This window comes from Ipomoea triloba, chromosome 6 (genome assembly GCF_003576645.1).
Source record: "Ipomoea triloba cultivar NCNSP0323 chromosome 6, ASM357664v1".
NCBI classification, from domain to species: domain Eukaryota; kingdom Viridiplantae; phylum Streptophyta; class Magnoliopsida; order Solanales; family Convolvulaceae; genus Ipomoea; species Ipomoea triloba.
Window position 1 is genome coordinate 3,586,095 of NC_044921.1, and position 8,795 is coordinate 3,594,889.

The window sequence follows — 8,795 nt, forward strand, 5'->3', positions numbered from 1 at the left end:
TCGTAACATTGAGTGGTGTGAACTGCATGGCCGTACAGGAGAGCACGGCCGCACCTGATCATGACTCTCTCTCTCTATATTATATATATAAAATTTATGTAATATGCTGTTAATTTATTACTTGAGCAAAGGGGAGATTTTTGGAGTGAGTTTTTGAGGTGTCAATTAGGAGAGAGAGGAGAGAAAAGGAAAAAGAAAAAAAAAATTTAAAAAGCAAGATATGATGCCGAGCTGCAAAAAAACACCTCGCTTGACGCGCCGTCGGGCACGTGCAATGCATGTGCCCGACTGGGCGCGCACAGGCGCGATCTATACGCCCCACGCGGGCTGAAATGATTTTCCCTTTCCCTTTCTCTCTCTCGGTGGGCCCACAAAAAAACCTCCTCTTGCAGGAAAATTCAAGACCTTTTCTCTCATCCCTCTCTCTCCTCCGAATAAGCAATGCTTTTCTTAAAAATGTGAAAAAAAATCACTAATGTGGATAGCCTAATAAATAAAATGCACTGCACCTGCTGTACAGGCACGGCTTTAGAGAAATCTCCATTTGGATAATAGCCGAAGTGGGAACTTATTTGTGGCATGATAATTGTGTCGGCTTGAAACTGCATTAAACCAAACATGTAATATATAGTTGTACTCTATTATATGAACAATATATATAATTAAGGTTGCATGCACATATATAAATAATAAATAATAAATATATATACCAAGATAAGAACAAGCTGTGTGAGGCTAGTGAATCTTTGCTTGCGTTGTGCACTTTGAGCATCATTGATTTCGTTGTTTATATATGGCAGAAATTTGCTGTGTGCCAAGTAACCCTTAATATCCTACACATGCATGCAAGGCCATTACATTGTCATCCAATAAGACATACAGCGTGAGCCTAGCTAGCTAGCTAGGTAACAACTCGATTGAGTTACGTTGTGTGAGACGTTGAGTGTCACGTGTAGCAAGACCAACTAATTTAAAAGAAATTTGTAAAATTAATTTTCATAATTTTATTGTCTTACTTACAGTTGGAATCTTGATATAGCCAGCAGGAGCCATATGTTGCTGCCATGCATTAAATTTCAAGATAGTAAGCTGGCTACACTACCCCATCCCAATAACAATTCAAGCTAAGGAATAATATAATATTCTGACTATTAGAGAAGATGAGATTGAGAATATATATATATATATATATATATATATATATATATATATATATATATATATATATATATATATATAGATTTTGGTTCAAATGCGACCGTGCTCTCCCGTGCGGTCGTGCGGCCGTGCGGTCACACACCACTCAATGTTCCGAAATACACTACTCAATGTTAAGAAACACACCACAATGAAACACAATTAAACACACCACAATGTTAAGAAACACACCACAGTGCATATTTGTGTGGTGTGTTTTTTAACATTGAGTGGTGTATTTCGTAACATTGAGTGGTGTGAACTGCATGGCCGTACAGGAGAGCACGGCCGCACCTGATCATGACTCTCTCTCTCTATATATATATATATAAAATTTATGTAATATGCTGTTAATTATTATTACTTGAGCAAAGGCGTTGTATACTCCCATTCCGTAATAGTGACCCATTAAACCACACCAGGGAAATTTCTGCAGATTGAGTAAAAAGAAACAAGCTAAGTGTTATCTTTTTGATCTTGCAAATTAAATGCATGCAATGGGTGCTTTAATCACAATTAATGCAAATTAAATGGGCGCTAACTAGCTTACTCCGCAAGGAATAGTTGAAGAATGACCTGCATTTGGTCCTCCCACAGAGATGAAACTCTTCACCTGTTTTTATATATCATTCATGTAATGTTGAGCCTAATATATGTAAAAAGCATATAAATTAAACATACGTTCCATTCTCACTATCTATCATGTCAATTAATGTTCTTACGTACAGGTGGACCCTGGCAGTTCTCAATCACTCCTCTCCCAACCATGTTGCCCTGTGCAGTATGTAATTAAACCGATATAATTATATATATTCAGATATCATATATATATAATGAAAGAAAATAAAATTTTCCCGTGAGACTGTGAGACACAACATGAATGTACACAATCTACTAAAGGAATGTACATTCTAGAGTGTGTAATTTGCCCGAACATGAGTGCACACAATTTAATGTGTGTGCATTCCTGTAGTAGACTCTGTGCATTTATGTTGTATCTCAGTCTCATAGGAAGATGTTATCACACTGGAATATTAGCATATATATATAGGTCATAATCAGGTGCGAACTTGCAATTGCACCACAAGGTCCTTCAAACATGTCTGGGAACCGTAGCGGTTCAATCATGTAGTAGTTACAGTGCAATACTTTAGAAATTCGTAAGTTAAGATTGGTTTTCACGATTCTATATATATATTCTCAAATATGAAACAGTATTATTGCATTAGGCCATTCACCTGGGAGAGAGCAACCATGTGGTAACCACCCTTTAGCTGTGGCATCCCGTTGACCTACATGCATGCAATTCAATTTAATTATACAGTACAGTGAGCCCTCCCACAGAAATGTATGCATTGTTTACACAAATTTAAAAAGAAAAAAGGCCTTTCATCACCTTCCGACAAGCATCTGCAACCTGCAGACAAGGAAAGTATGTTGTGAAAAACATTATATATATTCCTTAGGTGAGAAAGTACGAACACTGGGTGCAATATATATATATATATATATATATTTATTATAGAGGACGTAATTAATGCTTTGTATATCATACTTGTGCATTCATTGGCATCATCCATGAACTTATTAGTCCATTTCCAACTTCCCTTCAAACCAAAATTGCGCACACAAACATATTTAATATTTATTCCATCTATGTAAGTTTGATATAATTACGAAACACATAGAAAACAAGAAAAGAAGAAGAAGAAGATAATAATAATTTACACGCATGTTCCTTTAACTTTTGTTATGGCGCTAATTGTCAAAGTGTAATAAAGACTTCCTGGATCTTGACAAAACATTGAAATCCCTGCCAAATTCAAAACTGAAACATCTCACAACGTATCCAAATATATTAAGTTGGAATTTTAATTTGTTATATAATTATATATCACTGTCGAGTGAACATGTATGAGGCTTCAATCCCGCCCACACGTTTTACCTGAAAACAAAATATACTCCCTCTATCTCATTTTGTGCCTAGTTCAATTAATGAATCTTGACTGTAATAATTTTAAATTCAATTTATTATAACATTAAGTTTAATATTACTCTATAGTATATAAAATTTTTATATTTAGAAATTACCAGTACTATAAAACACAATAATTTAAATTTAAAAATAACTAAAAATTAATAAAGAAAATAGCCATAGAAGATAGAGTTGGTTTGACTAATAAATATTAAACAGATACAATGAAATAGAGTATATATATATATATATATATATATATATATATATATATATATTAATTTATCTCACTAATAAACTACTTACCATGGAGAACGATAAAAGCCATAGAAGATGAGAGTGGAATGGAAGAGAGGATGGCAAGCAGAACAATAAAAGTAGTTGAGAATGAGAGACACCGAGCCATGATTTTGATGAAGAAGGTAATTAAGCTAGACTAAACAAGCTAGCTATACTAGCTTCTCTTTTAATTGTGAAATTTCCCTATCCTATATATATCTATCTTAGTCTCTCTGTGAATTCATGAAGAACAACTGCAGGAGAGAATATATATATGCATGGTAGTGTGGAAGAGATGCAAATCATCAGGTTTTATCAGTTACGTACTTCCATTGTTAGTATTAATATGGTATTATGTCGTCTGTAAATTTTCCACATTAATCTATATATGTTGTCCAAATCTTATGGCACAACGAAAGTACAATACTGATATAATACGTAAATAAAATTTTGTATTTCTTTCCTTCAAAGACGTACTGGGATGGCATAGTACGTAGTATAATAGGAGGGGTGTTTAATTTCCCAAACAAAGAGCCCGAGTTTGACGCTCATGTTCCATGCATGCACCAACAGATTGATTAATAAACTAAATGCATTGTAAGACTGTACTGTAAGAAGGTTTCAGATGACACGCTGATGAGAACAAAATATTGTATTGATTGAATTGAATAATTACAATGACAGGTAATAGGAGATATATATACAAGAGAAGTCTCAGACAGAGTAGAATAGATAGTCCAATCATGACTCAAATACAGAGAGTCCTAATACTCCCCTTCAAGCGCAGGGAAAACTAGTTACCTGAAGCCTCGCATTATGCCTCTCTATTGGACCATCATCTTTGCGCTTAGTACGAAAGACCCACTTGCACCCAATTACATTCAGACTTGAGTGAGGAGGGACCAGAACCCAAGTCTGATTATGCAAAAGAACATTGAACTCCTGATTCATCACCTCACGCCATTGTGGAAATTTTACTGCCAGAGTGTAGTATGCATGTGGGCTCGGAAGGACATACCTGAGAAGATAGAGCCAAGAGTGGAGCCACTGACTGGCTCCTAGTAGCCATCGCATGGGAATGAACTGCCGGTCATGTGGACTTGCCACGAGGTCGTCCTCTTTGACGAGCAGGTGCAGCAGTAGCGGCAGCAAGTGGTACGGACTGATCACAAGTAGTAGGAGGAGATGGTAACATCTGTAAAACTGATTCAGCCCAGGGTCTTTGCACAGGAGGAGGTGACTATAAGGCAACCTTACTAACAAAAGGAAACACTTTCTCATCAAAGTGCACATGTCTACAAACATAAATCTTATTAGTCTGTAGGTCCATGCATCTATACCCCCTAAAGAAGTCAAGATAACCTAAGAAGACACAAGGAGATGACCGGTAAGACATTTTGTGATGATTATAGGGACGCAAGTAAGGGTAGCAAAGACAACCAAACACACGAAGAAAAGAGAACGAGGGAGGAGACTTATGCAATAACAGGTGAGGACTGGAATTCTGCAAAACGCTTGATGGCATTTTATTAATAAAGTATATAGTAGTTTCAAAAGCAAAATCCCAGAAACGAGAAGGAACATATGCACGAGCCATAAGAGTAAGACCTGTTTCAACAACATGCCTATGTTTCCTCTCAACACGACCATTCTGTTCATGCTTGTAAGCACATGACTGTCTATGATTAATCCCTAATTGAACAAACTGAGCATGCAATTTTTCGTATTCCGCTCCTAAATCAGACTGAACAGACTTAATTTTGCGATTAAAGAAACGCTCAACCAAAGGCACGAAACTTATCAAAGATGGCATACAAATTAGACTTTAATTTCATAGGGAAGTACCAAGTGTAGCGTGAATGATCATCAACAAAAAGAATAAAATAGCGATAACCAAAGGAAGACAAAACAGAAGCTGGTTCCCAAATATCAGTATATATTAAATCAAGAACATTCGAACTAACAGACTCTACGCGCGACAAAGGGAATTGAGCAGATTTACCTAATTGACACGCAGAGCACAAAGTAGAATTACAACGATTAGTATTACTAGACCCACTAACAAAACAAAAAGGAAGAATATGATTTAAAACTCTCTGATGTGGATGACCTAATCGATCATGTCAAACCAAGGAGGAAGCACGAGACAAAATGGAGGCTTGAGGACTAGCTTTCGGAATAGGAAGTGTGTAAAGATGGGCACGCGCGGCTAACCACCGTTATAGGACCGATCCTTCCGAGGATTGGATCCGAAAGATGGACGCTAGGATAGAAGAGTTGATCCAATGGAAGGAACTTGGTAGTCACCCCACCATACCCAATATAACATTGACCCATCCCTTCACCGCGAGGATTATAGACGAACCCATCCCACCTAACTTTAAGCCCACTAGTGTGAGGAGGTTTGACGGAACAGGGGACCCTCAAGAGCATATATTAGCTTATCAGGCCGCCATGATTTTAATTGGGTCATTCGAAGCCGCCATGTGCCGAGCCTTCTTTTTGACGTTATCAAGTGGGGCACAACGCTGGTTCACTAACTTACCGGGTGGTTCTGTGAGTTCTTTCAACGAACTGGCAATGAAGTTCATCACATCTTTTATGAGAGGGAGGAGAAGTAAGAAGTATTTCACACACCTCGCCAGACTCAGGCAAGGGAGGGATGAGACTTTAACTGAATTTCTTGCCCGCTGGAGAGTGGAGGAGGCCGAGGTAGAGGACATGGATGATAAGTCAGCTATCGTCATGTTCATTTCTGCTTTGCGCGCAGGGGATTTATCCAAGAGCATGCGTCGCAAAATGTGAAGAACATACACGACACTAATGATCAAAGTCGATCGTTATACCGAAGCGGAGGAAGCAAATAACTTGAAATGTCTGGAAGAAGAAGGAATCAAGAGGCCTCAGAAAGACGAGATGTCCAGACTTGGGAGAAGCACGAACCATCTGGAGAAGCGTGGAAGAGAGGAAAACCGACCAAGGAAATAGGTCCTAGGCCGGAGGTCCTCGCGCACCACAGCCTTGGCCACTTTCGGTCCCCTCGACCAAGGCATCCCCCTTAACGCCATTCACCCCTTTAAATTCCCCCCAGAGTGACATATTGGCATATGCAGAAGAATGCCGCATAGTGAGAACACCCGACCAGCAACCTGACCCCCCAGGAGCGGATATGACCAAATATTGCAAATACCATCGCTGCCACGCGCATGATACGAATGATTGCTAGGCGTGGAGAAAAGAAATAGAAGCGTTGATACAAACGGGAAAATTAAGAAATTTCATATATTGGGACAGGATGGTAAGGAGGGACACCCGTGGCAAAGGAGTTGTGGGACAGCCACCCCCAGGTGGGAAGGATAACGCCAATGATGGAACAGGGAACATAGGGAGGCCGGTAATTAATGTGATACTCGGGGGAGGAACATTAGGAGACGAAGGGTATGTGGGAACTGTGGACGGCCAACCCTTCTCGAAGAAGCCTCTGTGCGAGCCCATCTGGTTCTCTGTCGAAGACCCCCAGTGAGAGCAACCGGCCCTAAAGATGCCCTCGTGATCTCAATGGTTATCAACGGAGCCTGGGTAAGAAGGGTGTTGGTCAACACTGGAAGCAGCGTCAGTGTCATGTACTATGGTGTGTTCCTGAAGCTAGTTCTTAGCGAGGACTAGCTCACACCGATAAGGACCCCTTTGGCTGGGTTCACCGGGGACACAATGGAAATTGAAGGTTCAATAATCTTGCCAATTGAACTTGGCACCCTGCCACGCGCCCGGGAAATTTGTATGGAATTCGTAGTTGCAAAGTTGGTATGCACCCATAACCTTATTTTGGGTAGGCCAGGGTTGGCCAGTTTAGGAGGACTCATTTCGATATAACACTTATGCCTGAAGTTCTATACCTCGGAAGGGGTGGGGGTGGTTAAAGGATACCAGCCCTTGGCTTGAAAATGCTATGAAACAGCCTGTGAGAGAATGCTGGCCGATCCGTTGTGTGACACCCCGAAATAATTTAACTCGAATTAACCTAGCCAAATTATTTTCTTAAGAAATTATTCTTTAACTAAGCCCAAATTCTTATAAGTAAATATTCCTTCTAGGGCTTTTATTCTACTTATGCATATGTATGTATATTAAATTCTTATTGGCCCAAATTCATGAACAAACTAAGCCTTGTCTTTACAAGAAATTATATATATATATATATATATATATATAAGGAATGACCCACTTTCGATTTATATAATGGCCCATACCTTATTTCTCCTAACCTAGTATACATATACATATATGCATATATTTTCACCTAGCATATCATATCCAACAAAGATAACATGACCTAATATCCCTCACACACTCTCTCTCTTCCCTCTCCCCTTCACCTTCACGCCATTTTCATCTTAATAGCCATAGGAAATTCATCTTCTTTCTACTTCAAGAAAGACAAGTAAAGTTTCATCGTTTATGACTTTTCAAGCTAGGATATGGTGAGAACCACCTTTCTATTGCATTTCATCTTCCTTTTTCTCAATCTTTATAGCTTTTCCTCATGGTTGTCTTTGGGGTTTTTGGGTTCCTAGATGATCAAGGTGGAGATGGCTTGCTAGGGTGAGCTTTGGAAAGTTTTTGTGGTATTAACTAGCTTCAAGAGGTAATCCCATGTCTTACAAAACCTATTTTCACTCTATTATAAGATATTGGTGTGGTATTAAAATCCTTGAGTGTTTTTGGTGATTATTCCTTGATATATACCTTGTTTTTGAAGATTTCTTGTGTTATATCGTTTATTCTTGAGTCTTTGTGGTTATATGCAGAGTTTATGGGATTTCATATGATTTATTGGCTTCTGGAAATGAACCTATTTAATCTGAGCCTATTTGTTGGGTTTTGGAACTGTCTGATTCGTGTTTGTGAATATCTGCTGTGTTTTGGCATAACGGGAAGCTGTCACGGTTTAGTCTCTACCGTGAGGTAAGACCGTAGGTTGTTGGAATGGCGTGTGGCGGGGAATGGTTGCCCGTCCACTCTCCCCGTGTGTACTGGCGGTAGTGTCTGGCGGAGTTTGGTTCACCGTCGCACTGCACCGTTAGTTTTGGTTGAGTTATATTTCCAGTATGCATTTGACCTCCTGTGCATTATTGTTCTAGTTCTAGTTCAAGATGAGTCTATTGTGAGTTGAGTAAAGTTCTTTGTTTCAGTTATTGAGTATTATATTATCATTCTTGACCTCTATATTGAGTATGTGTTAGAATCCTTGTTTTGACTCTCATTATATATATATATATATATATATATATATATATATATATATATATATATATATATATATATATATATATATATATATATA